This window comes from Bacillus rossius, chromosome 15, assembly GCF_032445375.1.
Source record: "Bacillus rossius redtenbacheri isolate Brsri chromosome 15, Brsri_v3, whole genome shotgun sequence".
Lineage (NCBI taxonomy): Eukaryota > Metazoa > Arthropoda > Insecta > Phasmatodea > Bacillidae > Bacillus > Bacillus rossius.
In genome coordinates, this window is record NC_086342.1 from 31,126,680 (window position 1) to 31,150,129 (window position 23,450).

At 36.7% G+C, this 23,450-nt stretch overlaps 1 protein-coding gene across 3 annotated transcripts in view; it reads left to right on the forward strand.

Annotated features, from left to right (window-relative positions):
• The window catches only part of LOC134539320 (casein kinase I), a 133,213-nt gene that overhangs the window by 89,836 nt on the left and 19,927 nt on the right, over nucleotides 1-23,450 (forward strand). The window lies entirely within an intron of this gene.

Below are 23,450 nucleotides of genomic sequence, written 5' to 3' on the forward strand. Positions count from 1 at the left end.
GGGCTGTATTGATGTGCGTAGTGCAAAAACTTTTAGGAATATTGGAGTTGGTGACAAACTGCATCGCTTTGACACGCCCCTATTGTCACCGTGGGAAATGTGTTCGGGTTATCATTCTGATACGAACCATGCACGTGTTTCCGACCTACTTGGCTCTGTACGTGGTGAGCGAGTTACGAGTGCGTATCATTAGGAGGGTTACAGTAGGGAATTAATTAAGTGGCTTTCAACGTCTCGTGGACATGTGGATAATTACAGAAGATATAGGCAGTATTGGCAGCCATGTACCCGACCTGGTGGTTTTGGTCCCCCCCCCCCCCCTTCTCAATAAAACTGTCGTATAAACCCAGTCTATGACCCACTTGTGTTTTTTTTCTCTCAGTATTAATATGAATAACACATTTAAAGTACGCATGCACATTAAAAGTGCACACTGAAGTACAAAACCACAGGCTGATTTCAGCTTATTATTACTAACCCTGTAGAAATTTATATGGGTAATGGATAAATATTACTTAGTGTAGACAACTAAACATAAGGTTTCCTATAGGCTTAATATTAACAAGTTTATTGTTTAAAAAATTATTTTTAAAAACCTACCACATGCCCTTTTTTTAAAGAAAAACCTTTGGTAATGTCGATAAATTAGGTTTTATTAAAAAAGTTTTTTTTAATCCGGGTTTTGGCCAACCCTGAATGTAGGGTTAGTGCCCAATAAATTTTAATACATTTGACGCACTGATCAGTATTTTCCAACCCGAAGGCCGGCTTATCCTCTACCTCCCCTCCCAAGTCTGCACCCTTATAGGGTAGTTTTGCAGTCAGCCTACAGATCCGTATTTAAACATTCCAGAACAAGTAATATTCAGATAAAGATGTCAAGGGATTATTCCCCCCTTTTGAACAGGAAGGTGTTAGAGCTTCATCCATGACCAGGCTATGGCTACCCAACATAGTCACCGCCTTAGCCCCTCTGCCTCACTCAGCTAACCAGACAGTTGGCTGTGTCCTTAGCTCTCAGACTTTGTCAGCACTGCTGGCGCCTACATCACACTGGGACCCCTCAAAACACCCAGTGAACCCGTGGTCCGGTGGAGGCCTATCCAACCTCTGCCAGCTGTGTCGTCGCTCACCACGTCGACTCCGCATATAGGGCTAGGGAACCCTTGGAGTCTGCTCCAAGCGATCGGAACACCACTACCAAGTACGAGTCCTGCCCAATCAGAATCCTGGGCCTAGAGGAAACCTCAACGGGATACCTTTCTTTCATGGAATCTTCCCGTAATACTACCAACTTGGTGTCTACACGGCATAAGCTAACCGACCGCCACTCTTCAGAGTCACTCCAATGGATGGATGACCTCGTCTCCTCGGACTACCCTCCGACCTGCCGTATTAAGAGTGGTATATACCCCTTTTTAAAACCAGTTATACATGCGTCCACTACTAGCCTATTTTCTCGAGAATTATGATAGCTACAGCTTCCAGATTATTAATCTGACGAGAAAAGTAATGCAGTTTTTCCAATATAGTTTTATATTTTGAAAATCGTGACGCAAAATATATTTAAAAAAATGGTAAAAACAAGCAATTCGTTGACGAATTTCTAGTTATTCGATGAGAAAAATTAAAATTTGAATCTATATTGGAAAAGATTATATTTTTCTGAACAAAATGGTATATTAAAAGTATAAGGTCACCGCATTAAATATCAGTTTATTTGGTTAGGAAAACTGGCTAATTTGGCATTTTTAGTGTCTGCCTTGTGCTGCTCAACGTGAAAGTTGACGCCAAGCTCCGGGAAGACGAGCAGGGTGGGGATGACACTGACACGCCTCAACGTCGCCCGCTGTAGGGGAAGTGCTGATCTGTAACGGTGATAAACCTCCCTCCTCCCTTCAACCTCCTCCCGCTACACAGCAACACCGTTTCTCTGAAGGATTCATAGTCCAGGCATTTTATGAGAAAAAGGGGTCGATTTACGGAAAAATTGCAAGAAAAGGTTTTATTATATCAAAATTTGCAGAAAAATTTGTAGAATAACATATCCAAAATCCACCGAAATCCACTTTATTTTGGTAACGTTTTTTCCGGGATTTGTCCCGGAAAAATGCGGAATAAATTAATAACTGGAAAACGGTGCGTTCTACGAAGAAAGGTAGAGACACTAAAATTAAAGAGAGCCAAATTTACCATAACATACAAAAAATTTACAAAAATACACTAATAACTACTATTTTGTTTTCTGGAATTCGTCACGGAAAAACCTAAAATATTGAAATAAATTGAAAATAGCGCATTTTACAGCAAAATGTTTCAGGACAAAGTTAAAGTACACAACGATTTTCATAATATATTACAAATTAACAAAAATCAACACAAAATAGGTTTTTGGTTTTCCAGAAAATTTCCTGGAAAAAAAAGGACAAATCGAAAACGTATCGTACGTCAAAGAAAGTCGTGACTAAAATTAAAGACTTTTTTTTGTGTTAAATATAATTTAATTTCACCAAAATCTGCTCATATATATAAATGTATATATTTTTATATGTATAGTTTTTTTTGTGACTCGTCCTGGAAAATCTTTAAAAATTCAATAAAACGAAAACGGAACATCGTATTGAAAAAGTTTCGGTGGGACAAACAGAAGCACACAAGATTTCCTTTACCAGATCCTAAATTCACTGAAATCTGGTAAATAGATTTTATTTTGTGATCGGCCACGGAAAAAGTATTGAATATGTAGGCAAAATAACAGAAAGCATTGTATCCCATGTCAAATTGTCAGATCCGAACTATATTCATTTTCCATAATATATATTTAAAGTCACTTAAATTATATTCCTTTTTTCAGTTAGTGATGTGTTAAAACGTTTTTGAAATCTACCAAAATTATATTCCAGAAAACAAAATCAGACTCATTTCAACTGCTTATCGTTTGAAAGAAAAATTCGACACGTCCATTCTCACAAAACATACCATACAATTAAATTTACACAAGATTTCCAGTGACCTGTATCGAGAAGAAATAGAAAAATATACACACATTGGGATGCACTCTAACACACAATACTGAATAAACATGCATTAGGTAACATACATAAGTACTTTAATTTAAAATATAGGTTACCTAAACAAACATTAACGTGATTTTATATTTCTATTAATGTTAACAAACTGATCCAACAATTCGGACAATTACCTACATATAAGCTCGAAATGTTATTTAACAGAATCATCCTGTTTAAGAGTGGTATATACCCCTTTTTAAAACCAGTTATACATGCGTCCACTACTAGCCTATTTTCTCGAGAATTATGATAGCTACAGCTTCCAGAGTATTAATCTGACGAGAAAAGTAATGCAGTTTTTCCAATATAGTTTTATATTTTGGAAATCGTGACGCAAAATGTATTTAAAAAAATGGTAAAAACAAGCAATTCATTGACGAATTTCTAGTTATTCGATGAGAAAAATGAAAATGTGTAACTATATTGGAAAAGATTATATTTTTCTGAACAAAATGGTATATTAAAAGGTCACAGCATTAAATATCTGTGTATTTGGTTAAGAAAACTGGCTAATTTGCATGGATATGTAGGAACACCCTACCTTAAAAAGCCGTCACAGTAATTGCAGTCCTCGGGAGGTAATTCACGGTTTTTACAGGTTGATCCATGACAGTTTCCACAAGCCGAAGAACATGAGATGCCGTGTTTCCTAGAACTGTAGTTGGATGCACCGCAACCATCTTCCTTGCAAGTGCACCTGATTACCTTAAAAAGGCATTCCGGAACTGTTGGCTTGTCTGTCGAAATTGGCAAGAGAAGGTAGCCACATTTTCTCCATCCCCATTCTTCTGGATTCATCTTAATTCCCTTCCATTCTTGTATCTGATAGAAAACCCTTAAGAAATGGAAACGAGCTGAAGCACTAGTTGGAGGTAATTGTTCTGGTTGTACACATTTGGAACTAGTAGCTGCATTCTCACTAAACACTTTACAACGCAAAGTGTCGAGTGTGTCACTTCTTGACCCATTGTACAGGCGTACTACAGCTGTTCTGCCGATTTTACAGTGTCTTCTTTTGACACACTGGGAATACTATCTGAAATACTTTCGCAAGTTGCCTGAAGGCACTGTCATTCTGGAGCAGATCCAATGTTTTCCCCTTTCCTATACCATAGATGTGTGATGTGTCAAATCCCATGAATGCATGACAGAAAAGAATATTACTACAAATTTCATCACCGAGCTTCAGCTTTAGCTCCTTAATGTGATATGTTTTCTTCTGCCTTTGTTCACTTTTTAAACACAAACAGTTATGTGTTTGTGAGCCAAAGTAGTAGAGTAAAAGGACAAGTAAATCTGTGTCTGTTCCTATAACTATTGTCAACTGTTATTTTGCACATTTTAAAGCTTCTTGGACAATGTAAATATCTGCATCACCTGGTGCTTCAACAACAGGACATTCTGCTTCGCGTAAATGTATTGCTAATAACCTTACAAATTGTCCTTTATTTCGCTCGTTCAAAAGAAACATATCTTTACGGAGTGATAGATGCATTTCTCCTGTGAATTCAACTACGGGTGATGCATTACCTCTTGTTCTTCTCATATGTGCTGTGTCTTTAGTACTGTGAGTTTTCCCATATCCATCAAATACAGTAGTTGCTAATCCATAATTTTTCAAGATGAAACTCACGTACAGCTGAGCGATCTCGTTGTATGTTGCAGTATGGGGCCAAGGTAACTGATGAAGTAAATATCCTCCGTCAATGACATATTTAATTTAATTTTATATATTTTATCGTTTGCAGAGTTATAACACATGGATACATAAAATCACTCAGTACAAGGGAATGGGAATTCAATCGTATAAATAGTAACTACATATACCAGCCAGGACAATAGTACACAAATTTTAAGCACAATTTGATAAAGGTCAATTATATAATGCAATTTTTTTGCCCATAATTTAATTCACGATTTATTTTGAAGTACAGTGCACGATTTCCGTTTTTTTTTGCTTTCGATAACTTTTTACCGGGACATTTCCTGAAAAACAAAAAAAAATTAAATGTTGATCTGTGTTAAATTCTCATATATTATGATAAACATTGTTTACTTTATCTTTTTCCTAAACCATTATGCTGCAAAGTGCACAATTTGCGATTTATTTCATTTTTAATATTTTTTCCGGGACTAATCCCGGAAAACGAAGCAGAATTTATAAGCTGATTTTCTTGAACTTTGGATATGTTATGGAAAAGTTAATCTTCTTTAATTTTTGCCTCTACAGGTTTTGTCGTCACATGCACCGTTTTTGAGTTATTATTTTATTTCGTGTTTTTTCCGGGACAAAACCCGGAAAAAAGTTACCAAAAGAAAGTGGATTTCGGTGGATTTTGGATATGTTATTCTACGAATTTTTCTGCGAATTTTGATGTAAAAAAAACCTTTTCTTGCAATTTGTCCATGTTTTTTTCATATCTTTCCTGGACTATCATGGGACAGACGATTTCCTTGGCGAGTAGCTTGAAAAGAATCTTCACTCGGTAGCAAACTACATTGTAAAAGATTTTTAAGTCTGCTGATTCGTTCAATGGTTCGTTAATGCTGTTTGTGAGCTTTCGCATAATATAAAAAAGACGCAATTATCTGTTAGTCGGTACGCATGGAAAAAAAGCAAGACAAATTAATCGGTAAGTTACGGCGACTTTATTTAAGTGCGAAACGGAAGAAAAGAAGACCAACGGATCTGATTGAGTACCAGAAACAAAGGTAAGATATAGCGATACCGATATTAATTTTTCTTTTATCAATGTAAAAGAACACCGGAGAATTCCAAAACCGGCTAAAAACTATTTTAAGAAACATATTTTACAACTTAGTTTGTACAATGCATTTAATTTTTTAGAAAAATCCGAAGAGTTGAAGAATATGGTGCAGTTCAAGAGGAAGTCAACAGCACAATAACTGATCCCCAAACAGCTAACTTGACGGCTCATTTTTCTTTACCAGGATCAAGCAACGCAGGGAATGAAAATATGGTTCTGAATCCTGATGAGGAGTAAGTAGCCAGTGTTTTATACTACACAAACTGCGAACTGTATTTAACGATAACATTTATAATTAGCATTTTATTACGTTCAGAGTCTAATGAAAGGCTTAAATTTTTCATATAAATAATTTTCAGTTCAGTAATTGAACTTCTATGGATTTGTTCTTGGAAAAATATATATATAGGCCTAGTGTTACGGACAGATTAAAGAAAAGTTAGATACTCGGTATTACTGTTGTATGCAAGTCATAGGAAGTTATTATGGCTTGACGACCATACATACGTCATCGATTATCAATTTCAATTAGTAATTTTAAAAAGTGAACTAATAGGGCATTTATTCAGTCCAAGAAAAGTCCATGTGACGTGAAAAATACTAGTGCTATTATAAAACAAGCCGAAAGATAATTAAATTAATCAGTATGGGTGAAGTTATGAGGGTGGGGGAATAATTGCGAGAATGGAAGGCAAGCTATTGATAACTCACTGTGTTCGGTTCCAAAAGACAGTTTCTTCATCCCCCACCTCATTTCCCTTGTTTGAGCGTGTCTCAGTTTACAAATGCGTTCGACTATCAACAAATTATTGTGTTACTTGTGGTAGCCGCTAGCTGGAAAAACGCCAGGAATCCTGACTGCTGTATGTTGCAATATTCAAGTGCGTCATTGGGTGATTGTCCATGTTTCCTTATAAAAAATATTGAGTGCGAAAAATTTTTGCCTCGTAGGCTTTCTAGTAAAGGACGATATACAATATGGCTCTCCTGCAAACAAAAAACATTCAGTAAATATATGATGACATAAATTATTATTGTTCCACGTAGCCTTTCCTTTTTTTTTGAATGTTACTTCTTTGTATGCAAGTTTGTACGTGCATGCATGTGTATGCCCGTATCTCGTGCTGTACCTACATTCTGGAATTAGACTTGTCATATTAGTGTACAATAAAACTCTCTTACATCATATCCCACATTTACTGATTAGTTTGCGAACAGTGGTAGAGTTTATAGGCAGGATTATAGAATTAACTGAATATTTCACTACCTTTAAAGAGTAATTCATCAACATTTTGAGCGGAACACACAACTATAAAATTGTACTCAAATATGAGAGCCAAAATAGGAAATTTCGTTACTTTTGGAATTTTGATACTCAACATGTCACAAATATATTTTGTTTTAATCTTTGCAGGACAGTCACCAAATCGTACGCCAAACTTCAGCCACCAATCCAACTGCTGGAAACGGAAGCCGGTGTTTTTCATTGGTCCACGGAAGTGTCTGACACCATCATCATAGAAAACATCAACATCGTTGAAAACTTAATAAAATGGCGTATGAAATGAGCAGTGTTCAACAGGAAAGAAAGGTATTTAGAACAAACATTTATTGCTGATTTAGAATTTTTGTAATAAAACGTTTGAACCTATTTGAAGCCAACAACAACCTGCTAGAACCTAGTAAGAGCCATAATATACTCTCATGACATACTTAATGTTCCAGCAGTACAACATGGCAGGCAGTCCGAAGAAATAGTCATCAAACAGCTAGAAGACCAGGAAAAAATTAATATAAGTAAAGCTGGTCTTTTTATTGACCAAGAACACCCATTTCTTGCCGCAACACCCGATGGCCTTGTTGGCGAAGGTCGTCTCGTAGAAATAGTGTCCTGCTTCGGCATATGGAATGGACATAAATGAAGCCATGCGAGAAGGCAAAATAAAGTATTTGAAATATTCTGAAGAAAGTCCTACTGTCATTTCATTTAAAAAAGATCCTGAATATTTCTACCAAGTCCAGGGTCAACTTCACATAACCAGAAGGGATATTTGCTTGTTTGGCATCTGGACTTCGAGCCAAAATAAATTAAAAGTACCTATTGGAAATTTTCAGAGACGACACATTCTGGAAAAAAAAAAAAAAAAATGGAACCAAAACTCGTTTTATTTTACACACAATGCGTTCTTCCGGAATTAGTTGATCCTAGACACACAAGAAATATGGAAATTCGGGATCCGCCGCACATAACAGAGGCTATCAGAAGTCATAAGATAAAATGCATGGGAAAACGAAGATCGTCCAAAACAAAACCGAATATTACACCCTGATTACATTAAACGTGAACATTTTTCAAGCTTTTGCAGAACTTTCAAGAAAATGTTGGTCTTGGATAATCATTCAAACTAATTTTTATAGTGACCTGTTTGATTTATCAATCTAAGTCGCCTGCTCACTTTGCTTCATAAACTATCACCTTTCATACTGGAAATTATTCTTGCTCATTGTTTCTAGAACGTTTAACCATGCCAAGCATTTTCATGAACCTTCATTTTTAGTATGCCAGCACCTACGTGTGCATTAGAAAGTATAGCCCGTGTGGTCACGTTCAGTGGATACCTAGAGAATCATTACCGTAATTATTTTGGATATGTAAAAAAATTAAATGTCTTACCTATAATGTAAATTTTAAAGCTGAGTTAAGCTTTCCAGAATGGTTAAATGCTCAAGTGAGCAATGGTGTTTAAAATTATAGAAGACATTGCTTGTTTAGGTGAATAAATACTGAGGTGTTCGTAACTGTTACTTTTGAAGGAAATTAATTCATTTGGCAGCCAATTGAGAAATTTTGTAAAATTTTTAAATGAGAAACAAGAGAATTTCATAAAAAGAGTGTTCGGTATGCATAAACTTCTTGTCTGGTAAGTCCTAACAAAAAGGAGAAACGAAATAAATGTATAATAGCGACCATAAAAATATTTTGCTTCAGTGGTAAGCTGAATTAAATTCTGTGTTTTGTTGTTTTAAAAGTGTGTGTGCATTAAATCGAATAGTATAAATGCCTGTCTAGTTAAAAATATAAAGCTTATGTACATTTTTTGTGCGTCACACGTAAAAACCAATTTGTGTGTAATTCTACTAAACTTGTTTAAATAATCTGTTGTCGTTTACTGTATCGGATTTGTAAAATTATTTCTATTTAAGCATTTGTTTCTCTTAAATACCTCTCTAAAGGCCATCTACATACTTTTAAGATTGTTGGACTTTTCTGCAAACTGTTTTGAAAAAGGTTTTTGTGATGTAAAAATATTTGTGTTTAAAATGTCTATTATACCGTACAGTTTTTTTTTTAATTTGTCTTTCTTGGAAGTAACTCGTGCCCACATTGGTTTAATTTATAGTGCTCTTTTTAAATTTATTTGTCTTTTATAACATAATGAACATTGTATATTGGTGTGAAACAAAATGTATGAATTACGTGTGAAATAAATACATGTTTTATAATGTGGAATTATGTAACGATTTTTTGTATAGTGCCTTTTTAAACCACGTCCAAATAAAATATATGCTACCTGCATGATAACTCATTGCCATGACACAAGTGAAACAATTACAAATGAGATTATTCCATGTTATAAAAACACGAACACTTTTTTTAAAAAAATAGTACATAATATGTATGTATTTCGAAAAGCTTTTACAACTATCATTGACAGATGCGAGTTATAAAAAATACATAACATCGATTCGGAAAATATATTTAACTTCGGCAAGATTTGTTTGCAGAATAAGGTAATTTCATGTTCCTTGGAGGATATGTAACGTTTAATATCCACGTGACTTCGAAAATTACGATGTAATATCACTTTTCCCACTTCATGTAAAAGTTTGTGTTTTTAGCAAAAACATAGTAATCCATTTTATCTTTTTTTTTTTTTTTACTTATGAACTACTAAACACGCGTAAAAAAATGCTACCATTACGACAAACATACTTTTCGCGTTATTTGACATTTGAGTTGAATGAAACGTTGTGTGTAGCCACTAGCTCGCGCGGCGCTCCGCTCGTACGGGGAAAGCAGGCAGGCAGGCAGCAATGCTGTCGAGACATCCCGACCCGTACCGCGCCGTCATGAGGAGGGAATGACCATGGAGTGAGGGAGGGTAAACCGAGTCTATCCCCTCCACCGACATCATTTCGCCAGGACGCGCTCCTAGTAGGCCACTCCTCCAAGGCTAAACTCCGCCCAGGCTAGAAGTATTTTGTGCTGCTCGCGCCGGATTCTGAGTAGCCGCTTCTCTATATACCACTCTTAAGGCCCGGACGTGCCTGGATCCATCCGGCGGCGACAGTGTCCGTAGTTACTGTGCTGACATGGGTGGGAGTGCAGCAGCGACGGAACGGGAGCACCCCGAGAAGAGCCCGCAGGCTCGAACCACGAGTGTCCACGAGCCGAGTTGTGATGCACGTTCCTATCAGTCTGTTTGCCCTGCGTGTGGCTTTAGTGATTGAGTTTCGCCACGTTTATCTCCGGAGCCTGCTTGGTCTGCAGAATGGATTCCGCCCGTCACTTATCGCTACTAATAGTCCCGGCGTGTTTCACGTTCCTTGAGTGCTTTCAAGAATCTCTACCTGATATTTCATGTCTAAAAATTATTTTTGAAAAATGCGTTTCAGCCATTTTCACTCTTCTATAAAATAAAAAAATGTTGGCGAGTCTTTTCAGTACTCGTCTTTGATGTGTAACATCTAACTTTGGAAATGAGCAAATTCATGTGTTATGTTACGAATAAACTTATAGTACGTATTTTAGTAACTTATTTTACGTAATTTAAAGTATGATTCTTTAAAATAATGGCGAGTGTGACATACGAGAATTGCGTTTTCGACTACGTTTCACGTTGTTTCCGCACCCGCCGCTAAAATTCGCTTCCGAAGCAGCTATGTAGACTATCGAATCATCCAATTTGCAGACTGACTATACAATGAAACGGCTTCGATAAAAGAAAAAAAAAATCTGAAAAATACTAAACCACCGCTTTGGACCAGATTTTTGACAAGGAAATTTGTTAAAATACTGCTCATCTTGTTAATATTAATTTTAAAATATTATAAATATTCCTTTTGGATTTTTGGACATTGGTTTGAGCCATCCGCCACAAATGGTAGCACAAATGGTAGATGAGGATCGAAATGGCGAAGTTTTTGTCTGTGCTGAGATAACTGTACTGTGAATATAACGTTTCTTAATTTTATCTTCAGAACTTTAGACAATAACATTAATTAACTCATATGTTACAGTGATTACTGAGAGACTAAATAATTAAATAACCATCTGTGTAATCGTTTGACTCATCGAATCTATCCTATCCAGGGTTTGACCACACATGCATTACCACATGGACACTAACCACCCAAGACGTTCGAGTGAGGTAGCGAATAAGCACCGCCTTGTTAGGACAAAACCGTAACATAACTCGCGGGCCGTATTCCAAAACTTGTCCAAACCGAACCCAGTAAGGAAACAAATCGGCAACCGTTTTAATAAATGTTGCCCTGCGCGATGCTAGAAACTGGTTTTAAAGAATTCTAGCGGACGTTTTGCAACCATCGATACAACTGTTAAGGCACAAGTACCAAAGATAGCAGCACCAGCGCGCATAAATAGAACAGCCTTTCTGAATTTGATCATGTACTTTCTAAGTTCCTATTATTTATTACGACCATTAACGTGTACGAAATGTATTCCAGGGTAGTTTCGCTGTCAGTTTCATTTGGCACACCAACACGCGTGGTATGTCTCCCGATGTACACGAAAGTCACTATATAAAAGTTATAGCGCCAGACGCGGGTCAGCTATCTGGACGAAATCAACGAAAAAGGGAGCTCTGAGCATGCGCGGAATTTCAGCAACTTATCTGTAATGGATAGGACACCAAAATCCGTTTCTTAAAGGGACTGGCCGTGTCCTATCGTGCACTGGGAATACGGTTGGGGTACAGGTGTAGCATATTCATCACCTAAACCCTTATTTTTGTGTCTTGGAATACTGGTCTTGGTAGAGCCGCTTTTTGTCCAGTAGATGGCCCGAAACATGGACTGGAGTGTAGTGTCTGTTTTTAGCGACGGGAATTCTAATCAGGGCCGGCGCGTCCATATAGGCGAACTAGGCAACCGCCTAGGGCGCCAAGTAGCTGGGGGCAGCGCAGCACGACACATAACAGCTGATATAATATGTTTCATGATTATTGAAACTAGATGAAAATGGATTTTTGTAACAGTTTGGAATGTTTATATTGATATAAGTAATTATTTAAAGTCCACGGTGACCTGTTTATGATTTGTAATAAGTAAAAAAGTAAAAAAAAAAACACAAGCCTGCTTACATTTGATTGCTGACAAAATCTTAGGCTTACGTGATGTATTTTGAGGCAAGGAAACATTTTTTTGGTGTGTCCGCCGGGGGGGGGGGGGGGGGGGGGGGGGGCATTAAGGTTTTTCGCCAAGGGCGCCAATTTACCTTGCACCGGCCCTGATTCTAATCCGCACTAATCGGCCATCATAAGGTGTAGTCAAGCACCAATGCCGCAATGTTGTTGGGTGTTACAACACAGCGGTGGCGTTGTGGAAAGCGACTTCTACTTAAACGGCATGTCATCTCCCGACAACTCCCAGCTTCGTGAATGCATCGCACGATTGTCCAGCTTGCGGCGAGGCGGACATCACAATTACCGCGGTGACATCCTGTACTTTCATTCAGAGAGTTCACTGTTCGCCTCGCGACAGAGAATGGACCTGTCAGTGCGGCAACAAAATTTCCTCTAAGGAAATACGTTCTCAGACTGACTGAGGAAGCGCTGACTTGCTGCAGTGTTGGGTGGACACAGCTTCGGATTTTGTGACCGAAGTGTTTTTAGATGGCGTGGGATACATCCCAGTGAAATGGGGATTCGGAAAATCCCGCAAAAGGGCTATTTTATCGCATTTTCGACGTCGCCAAGTTATTAGGAATACTATGGTTTTATCTGACTTATTTTAAAGTACTGAAGTTTAAAAAAATCCACATAGTGCAAAAACTGGAAAAAAAGTGCAAATTTTTACAAACATTATTCGGCATACTTTAATAGTCAGATGAGACTTGAAGTTGTCTCCAGTTGTTATTTCTTTAGTTTAGTTGAAATGATTTATTTGAAAAAAAGGGGGGGGGGGGGGGGGTTCGATCCGCCCTTAGGCCCGTCACTGACTTGTTAATTCGCGTTAGCATGTGGCCGTCAGTTGACTTATGTCCTCTTGCACTATCGCTATTACTTTCGGGCAGTTTGGACTCTTACTTGCAGTTTAAAATCATTATGCAACACAATACTGCGTTTCGTTTTCAGAATGTTTTAGTACGTTGTGAGTATCGTTTGTTCTGGGTGTTTCTTGTTTATTGTAAAGTATACTCCCCCCCCCCCTTTTTTTTTCTAACCTGTCGTCTCGTCAGCCAAGTCATTAGAGACGTCATGACCTGAAGTAAGAAACCCTCCCAGCAGTGATTTAGGGAAACCACGTAAGACCCAAAATAAACCTGGCAGGCAGGTATTAGAACATGTGCCATATAGCGACATCGCGCTCAAATCGCGCTAGAAATAATCTTACCAAATTTTGTACGGTGTTCATTAATAAAAAAAAATTGTATTCGTCAACGTTGCCTCAGCTACGAACCTGGTCACTTTAGTTATAACAGTCTTTAAGTTAAACATATTAAAATGTTTTAAAGAATTTTGATAGTTTTTTTTTCTCTAAATATAAATATGTCGCTGTACTGGTATACTATCGTTTTAGTTTTATGACTAAACAGTATTGAATAGTCATATTTTCGCCTTTTTTTCTCAAGCTTGATATATGTCAGTGTTATGTTGTTATGTAACCTGTTTATTTTTGCGACATGAATTTCTTCTCGTTTTTTTTCTGGCTGTGTTCGTTGTTTTTCGTATATGGATGCTGCTATTTATTTAGTGTTTTGTTTTGTAGTGTTCACATATCTAAAAAAAAAAACAATACGATTTTTTTTTTCAATTTACTACTTCGCAGGTTCTTTTTATTCATGATTTGTATTACCTACTAGCTAATGCCTGGCATGAGTTGCTATGCCTCTCTTAACTTTTTTTTTATTTGTTGAAGTAGGCACACATACAGAGCATCTCTCACTATCTCTTTATCTTATCTCTATTTATTTATGTTCAGCAATAAATCTCGCTACATTTCTCTCTCTATTTATAAATCTATATATATATATATATATATCACTATCTCTGTATTTATGTTTATATCTATGTCTATTTCCCATCTATATGTCTCTGCATCTCTATATGTATATCCCTCTCTATATATCTCCCTCTATGTATGTGTGTGTGTGTGTATATGTATATATATATATATATGTGTATATATATATATATATAACCAAACGAGACGGAATACACACATTCATTTATATATATATTTTTAACTATATTTTTATCTATCTTTTTTTCCTGTCACAGATGTGACGTAGATATATAAAAAAAAATTGATTGTCTCTATAATCGGTTTACGGACGAAAGTTTAACGTGACAACGTCATAACAAAACATTGATGAAATGATTGCATACTTTTATGAATAAGATAGAATCATTTTTATTTTAATAATAAAAGAATAAATACTTGAAATTATACTAGTAATTAGATTTTTAAAATGCAAGAATAATTAAACTTTATTGCCGAAATTGTTGTTGTAATAAGCAATGAAAACCACATTAACTTTTCTCTTCACTTTATAAACAGTCGACGAAACAGTTCACGTGTAGATGACTTGTAATTAATTTTAAAAACTGGCGTTTAGCTATAAAGTTTAAATATAACTATGAACAAGTTTTCATATAAATAAACTGTAATCAAATATCTATCATCAATTGTATGAATCACCATAATTTTTTAGTCAATTGTAACATAACCTATTATTACTGCACTCGTCGACAGCGTAACGGAACAATAAGCGTAACGGGACAGCGTAACGGAACAATGTGCGTAACGGGACACTTTTTCGTGCGTGCAGCCGGCGTTCATCGATTTATTAGAAGTCACGTCAAAAAAAAAACACGCGCGTATTCGAATGCAACGAGTGTCAAAATTTCAAAGCGATCGTCGAAGGAAGTTTCTGAGATTTAATATTTTGAACTTACGAACATTTACGTTTGTATTTACATTGATACGTCTCGTTAGTAACGAGCCCTTTGTAACGCATCGGCCGAGAGGAGAGTGAGCCCGGGTCGTGTCAGAGTGCAGTGTCGCGGTCGGGCCGCCCGGCTGGAGGTGGGTGTCTGTGTGTCTGGCTGTGACCTACTATCGCGGCGCGCAGCAGCACTTTCTCCCACGCCGCGGCCAGTGGCGTACCTGGACTGTGCGGGAGGAGGGGTGTGCAATGAACCTCCCCAGGGGAATCTTTAACGCCAATCTGGAACTCAAATTTCGACGTTTTTTTCTAATTTATTTTAAGAAAATTTCCATAGAAATTATACTGCAGTTGATTATATCTAAATTCCAGCTATCAAATTCCCGTCATTACGAGCCAATACAAATTGAAGACGTAAGGTCATTGACCAGCACTTGATATTACAGGCAGATAACATCTGGATCAGAGCCTGCGCTTCGCTGATTTCTCACACGCACTCCCTAAACGCATGAGGGCCGGCGTATGGTCCCTCGAAAAAAGAGGCGTTTAGACGGGAAATGGCGTGGCCATGTGTGGCGAGGGAAACGGAGCAGTCTTGGAGGCGTCGATGAAGGTGTGTCGAGAGGCTGAGGAGTCTCCCGGCGACCCCCGGCCCAGTCGGCCCGGCGGGCAGTCTCTGGGACTCCTCGGACACCCGCAGAGCCCCACTGGCTGTCCGGGCCACACAACACACGGCCTGGGCTCCTTATACCATGTGCATACTTGCCAACTTTTACGATTTTTTCGTAAAATTTACGAAAAACATACGTCTTTACGATTTTACGAATCTTATAAATTTTTTACGAATTTTTCCAGTTTTTGTTGACACTTCTGATATCGATTGTTGCGACCTATTTTGTTCCAAGTCGATCGATAAATCGAACGCTTGATCGTTTACGAATCGTTTTTGGTTGGTTACGCCGCCATGTTGTGTCTTTGATATCGTGTTGTCTATTGTTGATCGTCTGTTCGTAAGCGTTTCGGGTGGTTTTTATTTGGCATGGATTGATTGCGTAGCATCTGCAATGGGCGGTGGCGTAAAAAAACATTATTGGCAGTGTTTTCGTAAAGATTATTCGGAAGAATTCTCGTTCATTTTGAAGTCGGACAAAGGTCAGAAATATGCATTCTGCAGTGTGTGTAGGTGCGATATTAGTATTTCTCATGGCGGAAGAAGTGACATATTACTTCATGTTAAATCTAATAAGCATGCAGGCAACGTTCAAAATTCCGAAAACAGCCAAAAAATCAGCACGTTCTTCACAAACAGTTCAAGCGAAGATAGCGTCACACGTGCCGAGTGTTTGTTTACGTATTTTTTGATTGAACACAACGTTCCATTAAGTGCAGCAGACCACGCGGGCCCTTTATTCCGGAAAATGTTTCCGAAATCAGAAGAAGCACAAAAGTATGCGTGTGGCCGGACCAAAACAACTGCAATTGTTGAAGAAATGGCGAAAGATTCAAGGGACGACGTCGTTAAACATCTGCAAACAGGTCCGTTCTCTTTGTCAACTGATGGTACAAACGATACAGACTCCAAATTGTACCCGATTGTTGTGACGTATTTTGATAAAAATATTGAAAACATTGTGTCTTCTGTACTTTCACTGCCAGATTTGCAGGGCGATTCTACCGGACTAAATATTGAAAATTTAATCATAAACGAACTTGAACGTTTCAATATTCCTTTAAAAAACATGATTGCTTTTTCGGCAGACAATGCGGCAGTTATGATGGGTAAGAAAAATGGTGTAGTTGCGGTTTTAAAAAATCGACAAGAAAACCTTTTTGTGATGGGTTGCCTTTGTCACCGCATTAATTTAGCTGCCGAGAAGGGTACTGACAATTTGCCACTGAATGTTGAAGAGGCTTTGACCGACATTTTTTATTACCTTGAAAAGAGTGGTAAGCGGAAAGATTGCCTTAAAAAATTCCAAAACTTGCATGGTTGTGAAACCAGAAAAATTTTAAAACATGTCTGTACGAGATGGTTATCCCTGGGAAAAAGTTTGACAAGATTAGTAGAGCAGTGGGGCCCTTTGTTAAGTTTTTTCAAAGACCAAGTAAAATGTGTGAAACCATCATGTTCTGTGGGGATAAGTTCATTCACAATACCAAAACAGCCAGCTTCAGATCATTCAGTTCAGCCATTAGTTTCAAAGTCATCTAAATCCTCACAACAGGGCTTTTCCCTAAAAAGGAAACACTTAGAAAGTGAAGATAAGATAATTACCAAAAAAAACTGGTATTTCACATAATGAAGGTAAAAGTACATTTCCTTCAGTTAGATCAGAAAATCAAAAGTCTCTCGTAAACATTACCAGTGGCAGTTTAAGTCGTGAAGAAAAACTGTTCATGTTTTTATCATCATCTGTGAACAAAGCATTTTGCTTGTTTTTACTTTATGTAATTCCCACATTTGATAAATTTAACACCATTTTGCAGTCTTCACATCCACAGATTCATATTTTGGGAGAATTAATTTGTGATTTGTATAAAGATTTATTACTTCGATTTGTCAAACCAGTTGCATTTAAAAATTCATCTTTGTTTGATATAAAGTATCATCATGCTGATAATCAGAGGCAAGACAGTGAGTTGATAGTTGGTACAGCAACATCAGAGTTTGTTAATACATTGAATGACAAAGATAAGAAACTATTTTTCTCGTCTGTCAGAAGTTATTTTGCAGCTTCTTGTGATTACATTTTAAACAAATTTCCCATTAAAGATGAACTTATTAGCAAAGCAAGAGTAGCATCGGTGGAGAATGTAGAAAATACCAGTTTTTGTGATGTCAAGTTTTTCGTAGACTTATTTCCATTTTTGCTACCAGTAGATGAGAACGAAACCAGAGAATCAGCCTTGGATTCTCTTCAAAGCCAGTTTACCAGTCTGCAACTTGAAAACATAGATTTGTTAGTCCCTAAAGATGACACTGTAGTGAAAAAATGGGTTAGTATATCACATGCAAAAAATGTTTGTGGGCAGCCTAAGTACGACAGACTTTGCAATGTAATGTTTGGTGTGTTGACAATACCACACAGCAACGCGGAGTGTGAACGTGTGTTCAGTCTGGTGAAAAAGAATAGGTCCCAGTTTAGGTCTTTGTTATCAACCAGAGTACTGGAAAATATTTCTGTAATAAAAAGCAAACATTCAGACAAGTGTTTTGAACACATGTTCAGTGAACAATTTTTAAAGAAGGCTAAGAAAGCAACAGCACTGTACTTAAAAAAGTAACAGATGTAGTTAAGACTTTTTTCCCAACCTTCATAACATTATCTTTATTAGTTCTTTGTATGTGTTTTATCAGTATGTTTGGGACTTGGTAGTGACATTTTTGTCGGTCTGCTTCATTGTGTTCAGGCCTTTAGTAATGACTATTTTTTCCTTCGGAAGTTCATCAAAGTCTTCGGTTTTTTGTTACACATAACTAGGACTTAGTAATAAGTAATAATCAGGGAGTCATTTTGTGAACTAGATTGTGCTGAAGTTTATTTTATAACTGACTGGTGACAATAGTACTCTGCTGCATTTCATGTAATTAATATAAGTTTTTTTACAGTTTTAGTCATAAGAATATTTTTTATGTGTGCTCTAAAAATTTTACTATAATTTGAATGTGTTTTAATATCTGAGGGTCTACATTAGTACATATATTGGTGATGTTTAACAAATAGTTGAAAAAAAGGATATAACTTAATCCTTATTGTAATTAAGCCTATGGTACTGCAAAAATTGTAATCAGGTACACTTTTAATGCCAATTTTTGGATGAAATGTGTGAACATCAGTGTTTAGGCCTAAAGTGTTTGTCAGTTTGTTTAAGTGGGTTTTAGTAAATGTCTTATGGGTTTATTTTAGAAATAGGGTGTTTTTAATATTTAAAACAAATATATATGCATTTGTAGGATCATTTATTTTTTAAATGAAAAAATGCCGCGTGGAGTTTACGCTAAAATTTAATATTTTCGAGAGTTTTACTAATTCTTATTTGGAAAAGTTGGCAAGTATGCATGTGCGTCTCTGCCTGAGGACGGGAGCAGATAGCAGTTCCCGAAACGTCGCTTGTTTCTGTTTCGGAAAACTATTGTGTTTGTTTCGTCTTTTCGTTTTGTCGTGTTTTTGTCTCGTTTCAACTGTTGTGCTGAATTTTTTTTTGTTGGGTTCAATATTTTTGTACTGTCATCATTTGTGGGTTTTTTTTTCTCGTTCTCTTAGTCCATTTTTTTTTTTGTTTTTCTTTGTTTGTTGACCATATTCCTGTTACGGAATATTATGTGGTGTTTATATCATGTTGACAACAGCAATTTGTTGCTTATTTTGTGTTTTTGTCTTTTGGGTTTTTTGTAGTTTTCTTCTACAGACATAAAAGTACTTAGCAATGCCGTATGTCCAAAAGCTTACATCAAGTAACACCTCCACGGTCTATCGGTGATGTAAAAAATCTTATTTGTATTGTATCCCTTCTTTATGTATACATAATGTACTAAAATATTGCATATATATATATAACATATATGTGCTTGTTTTAAGATACCGATTGATTATCGATAAACAATTTGTGTTCTGATTTGAAAATGTTTGACAAAATATAAGCACTTTGTAGCAAAGCAGTTATTTATTTAACAATAGATACGTGTTTGCACACAATTCCGATTTGTTTCGATTTTGCTTATATTTTCTGATGGTTTATTCGATGGTTTCTGATAGTTCTAGGATCGGGTCGCGACCCACCTTAACCCTTCACACGACCCACTAGTGGGTCGCGACCCACCGTTTGGGAACCGCTGCTCTGGATGATCTCCCAGTCGACTGATTGTTCATGGCACTTTGGGGCTCTTAGGCCTGTTGGCCCGTGAGCTAACAGCGTAATTCTTCCTTTTCCCCCCATTAACGTCCATATTTGTCCCAGAAAACTGAGCGGAAAAGGAAAATAAGAATGGGAAACGCCAGCGCGGGACCCCTTGTTGCGCGCCATGTTGGTTTTTTCTTGTTATCGCTTATCTTTTCCTGTGCATGCCTCACTGGAGCTCTCTTGCACGTCGTGTTCCGTCCCGGGGTTTTAACAGCTACTTGCTATATACTATCTGAAATAGCGATAGAAAGTCACGCGCGTGTTAGTCATTAATTGCAATGGTGTGCGTGACCAGTTGCAGCTCGAAAGTAAGGAAACTTCTGGCGAGACAACCTGTGACCCAGCAGCAAATTCAAGAGAGCTATGATAATAAATTAACAGGGAAATCTTACAAACTATACTAATAATAAAAGTGACCTAAGTAAAAAGTCTGTACATCGGATGAAATTATGAAAACGTTAAAATGGTTAAGTTTGTTTTAAAGAATGAATAATAAGCATATAGTGTGGGGAATTTTATATATATATATATATATATATATATATATATATATATATATTCCATTTTCCTGATTTAGACGTCTACGCATCAAAACTCATAGATACTGTAGAAATGTCGAACTGCATTTTTTTATATATAATACAGTGTCGCAAATAAAAGAAACATGTCTTCTTTAGCACAAATCAAGGGCAATGCATGCCGGTTTTTTTTTTTTTGTATTTATAGATGTGCATTTTGGTTAGAGGAAAATTGTATTTGTCTTACGAAAATTCCTGTGCGGTTTACACAAGGACAATCTTGTTATATTAAATGTAACACAAACTTAGTTATTATTTTTGTGTGTCTGAATGGCATTAAAGTTAATTCAAGACATCATTTTTATGGCTACTTGGCAAATTCGTATAGGAAATATTGAAACATTTAAATAATAAGCTTTTAAAAGTTTCAAATAGAACACGGCCTATTCTCAAGCCTACTCTGCCTTTTTGTATGTAGTTATAGAATACTGCTGAGAGATCGTTTTGGGTTCGGTTCTCCAACAAATTTAATTTTTATTATTCTTCAAAGTCATTTTAATTCCACAAAAATAGACAGTAAAATTTTAGGTAGCGTTTTGTTACATTACACAATAGAGTTTAGTTTGTGACACCCTTACTCTATCAGTGCAATGTCCGGTAATCTCGCATGACAGAATGAAACTTTTTAACTATTTTATTCTTTGTTTGTTTGAATAAAAATTTAGTCTTTAGATTAAGGAAGAATATTTAAATATTTAAGTCTTAATAATATTAATTATAATATAATATACAACAATAGTAGGCCTATCACTAAACAATATAATATGCTGCTAAAGCTAGGGAAGACAAGCTTAAACTTATAGTTTAGACACCTTACGAAAATTTTAAATCTTTTGTTTGAACAACAATGAAATTTACTTAATTTATAAAACAAAACAAAAATTGGAAGAGATTTGATCTTGCAAAATTTACTCCCTCTGACTTAGAACTACTTGACCTAACCCAGTAGGCCACATACAACTTGCATGCACGAGACGAGAAAAACATTACTTTTATAAATCGTATATACCAAAACAAGTAGTTTAACAGAAATTATCGAAATGTTAATTAGTGCATAAACCGTGAATACGTGAACATCCAACTTATGAGTAACCGTTACCGCCACGCTTCCAAGCCGCCATGTTAGAAAAAGAGTCGATCGTGAAGTCAGGTTCCGTCAGCCTAGAAGCAGTCGGGCTCCCCGATCGGCGTGAAATCGTCCGATAATCGTCATTTTACGATCGGGAAACACTTTCCGGCTAACTTAGAAAAAGCGCCGTGAAATCGTGGCCAGTTTTTCAATCGCGATGTTTTTTTTTTTACGTGACGTCTAATAAATCGATGAACGCCGGCTGCACGCACGAAAAAGTGTCCCGTTGCGCACATTGTTCCGTTACGCTGTGTTCCGTTACGCTGTCGGCGAGTGCAGTAATTATAGGTTATGTTACAATTGACTAAAAAATTATGGTGATTCATATAATTGATGATAGATATTTGATTACAGTATTTTTATATGAAAACTTGTTGATAATTATATTTAAACTTTATAGCTAAACGCTAGTTTTTAAAATTAATTACAAGTCATCTACACGTGAACTGTTTCGTCGACTGTTTATAAAGTGAAGTGAAAAGTTAATGTGGTTTTCATTGCTTATTACAACAATAATTTCGGCAATAAAGGTTAATTATTCTTGCAGTTTAAAAATCTGATTATACTAGTATAATTTCAAGTATTTATTCTTTTATTATTAAAATAAAAATGATTCTATTTTATTCATAAAAGTATGCAATCATTTCATCAATGTTTTGTTATGACATTGTCACGTTAAACTATCGTCCGTAAACCAACTTTACAGACAACCTTTTTTTTCCCCTTCCTGCAGAATGGCACGCCGTATGTGTGCCCAGGTAGGCGGGGCCCTTAGCTATGCCCTTTGAGGACTTGCCAGAATGTCGAGTACCAGTTGGCAGACTTGTCTCAGGAGAGGTTAAAGCGACTGTACGACTCTCTTCCGATCATTGGGATGACGAACCAGCGGTATGCCCCTACTGCCAACTACAGTGTTAGTCTAACTCCGTATTGTAATGATCTTGTAGACATGTGTAGCCTCAGTCTAGCCACCACATCTTTGAAGGCCCTTAACTTTATTTATTTTCAATCTATGTAACCTTGTAATTTTGGGACTTCCATTACTGCACGTGAAAACTCTTTTCATTCTTTTGCATCTCTAATGAGAGAGTATTGCGTGAGGTTTGAGCACATGATGCAGCTATTCTGTTAACACAAACTCGTATATAAAAGCTGTCGGGCCGTAGGCAGGATTTTGTGAAGAGAGGGTTCCGTATAACCATAATATTTTTTTATGAGTAAGTATTCTTTATAATGGAATTTTTGGAATTTCAAAAATAAAATTGTTTGTCAAACTGAAATCTCAAGTGTAGTAGACTTTTAATACTCCAACTTTTACATATATAATTTTTAAGTAATGATTTTGCTTGAGAAAAATGTTATCTTTGTTCTTAGACATTTAAGTCGTTTGATTTCGTTAAGACAATGCTTAAATACACGCATATACAAATACATGAAACATACATATCAAGTTTCAATGAAAGGCGTACTTAAACTTGTGCAAACGGGCATTAAATATGTATGTATCCAATTCCTGACGTTTCTGTGTGTTAGGGCTGTCATACTCGTACGTTGCCCACTAAGCATTATAATAGTATTTCCAAGATATCTGTGTAACCTTATATGGCTAAATTGTAGTTCTGTTTTCGCGTGTTTTTTTTTATTCCCCTCGGAAAGGGAGGGGTCCGGACATGGCCCCCACATTCGATTACGGGCCCTGGACCCAGGATTGGAGACTATCCCCCCCCCCCCCTCAATTTTAGTTACGGGATACATTATAATTGCATCGTTATTTCTTAACTGCACTCGTTGCAGAATGTTATTCAATCT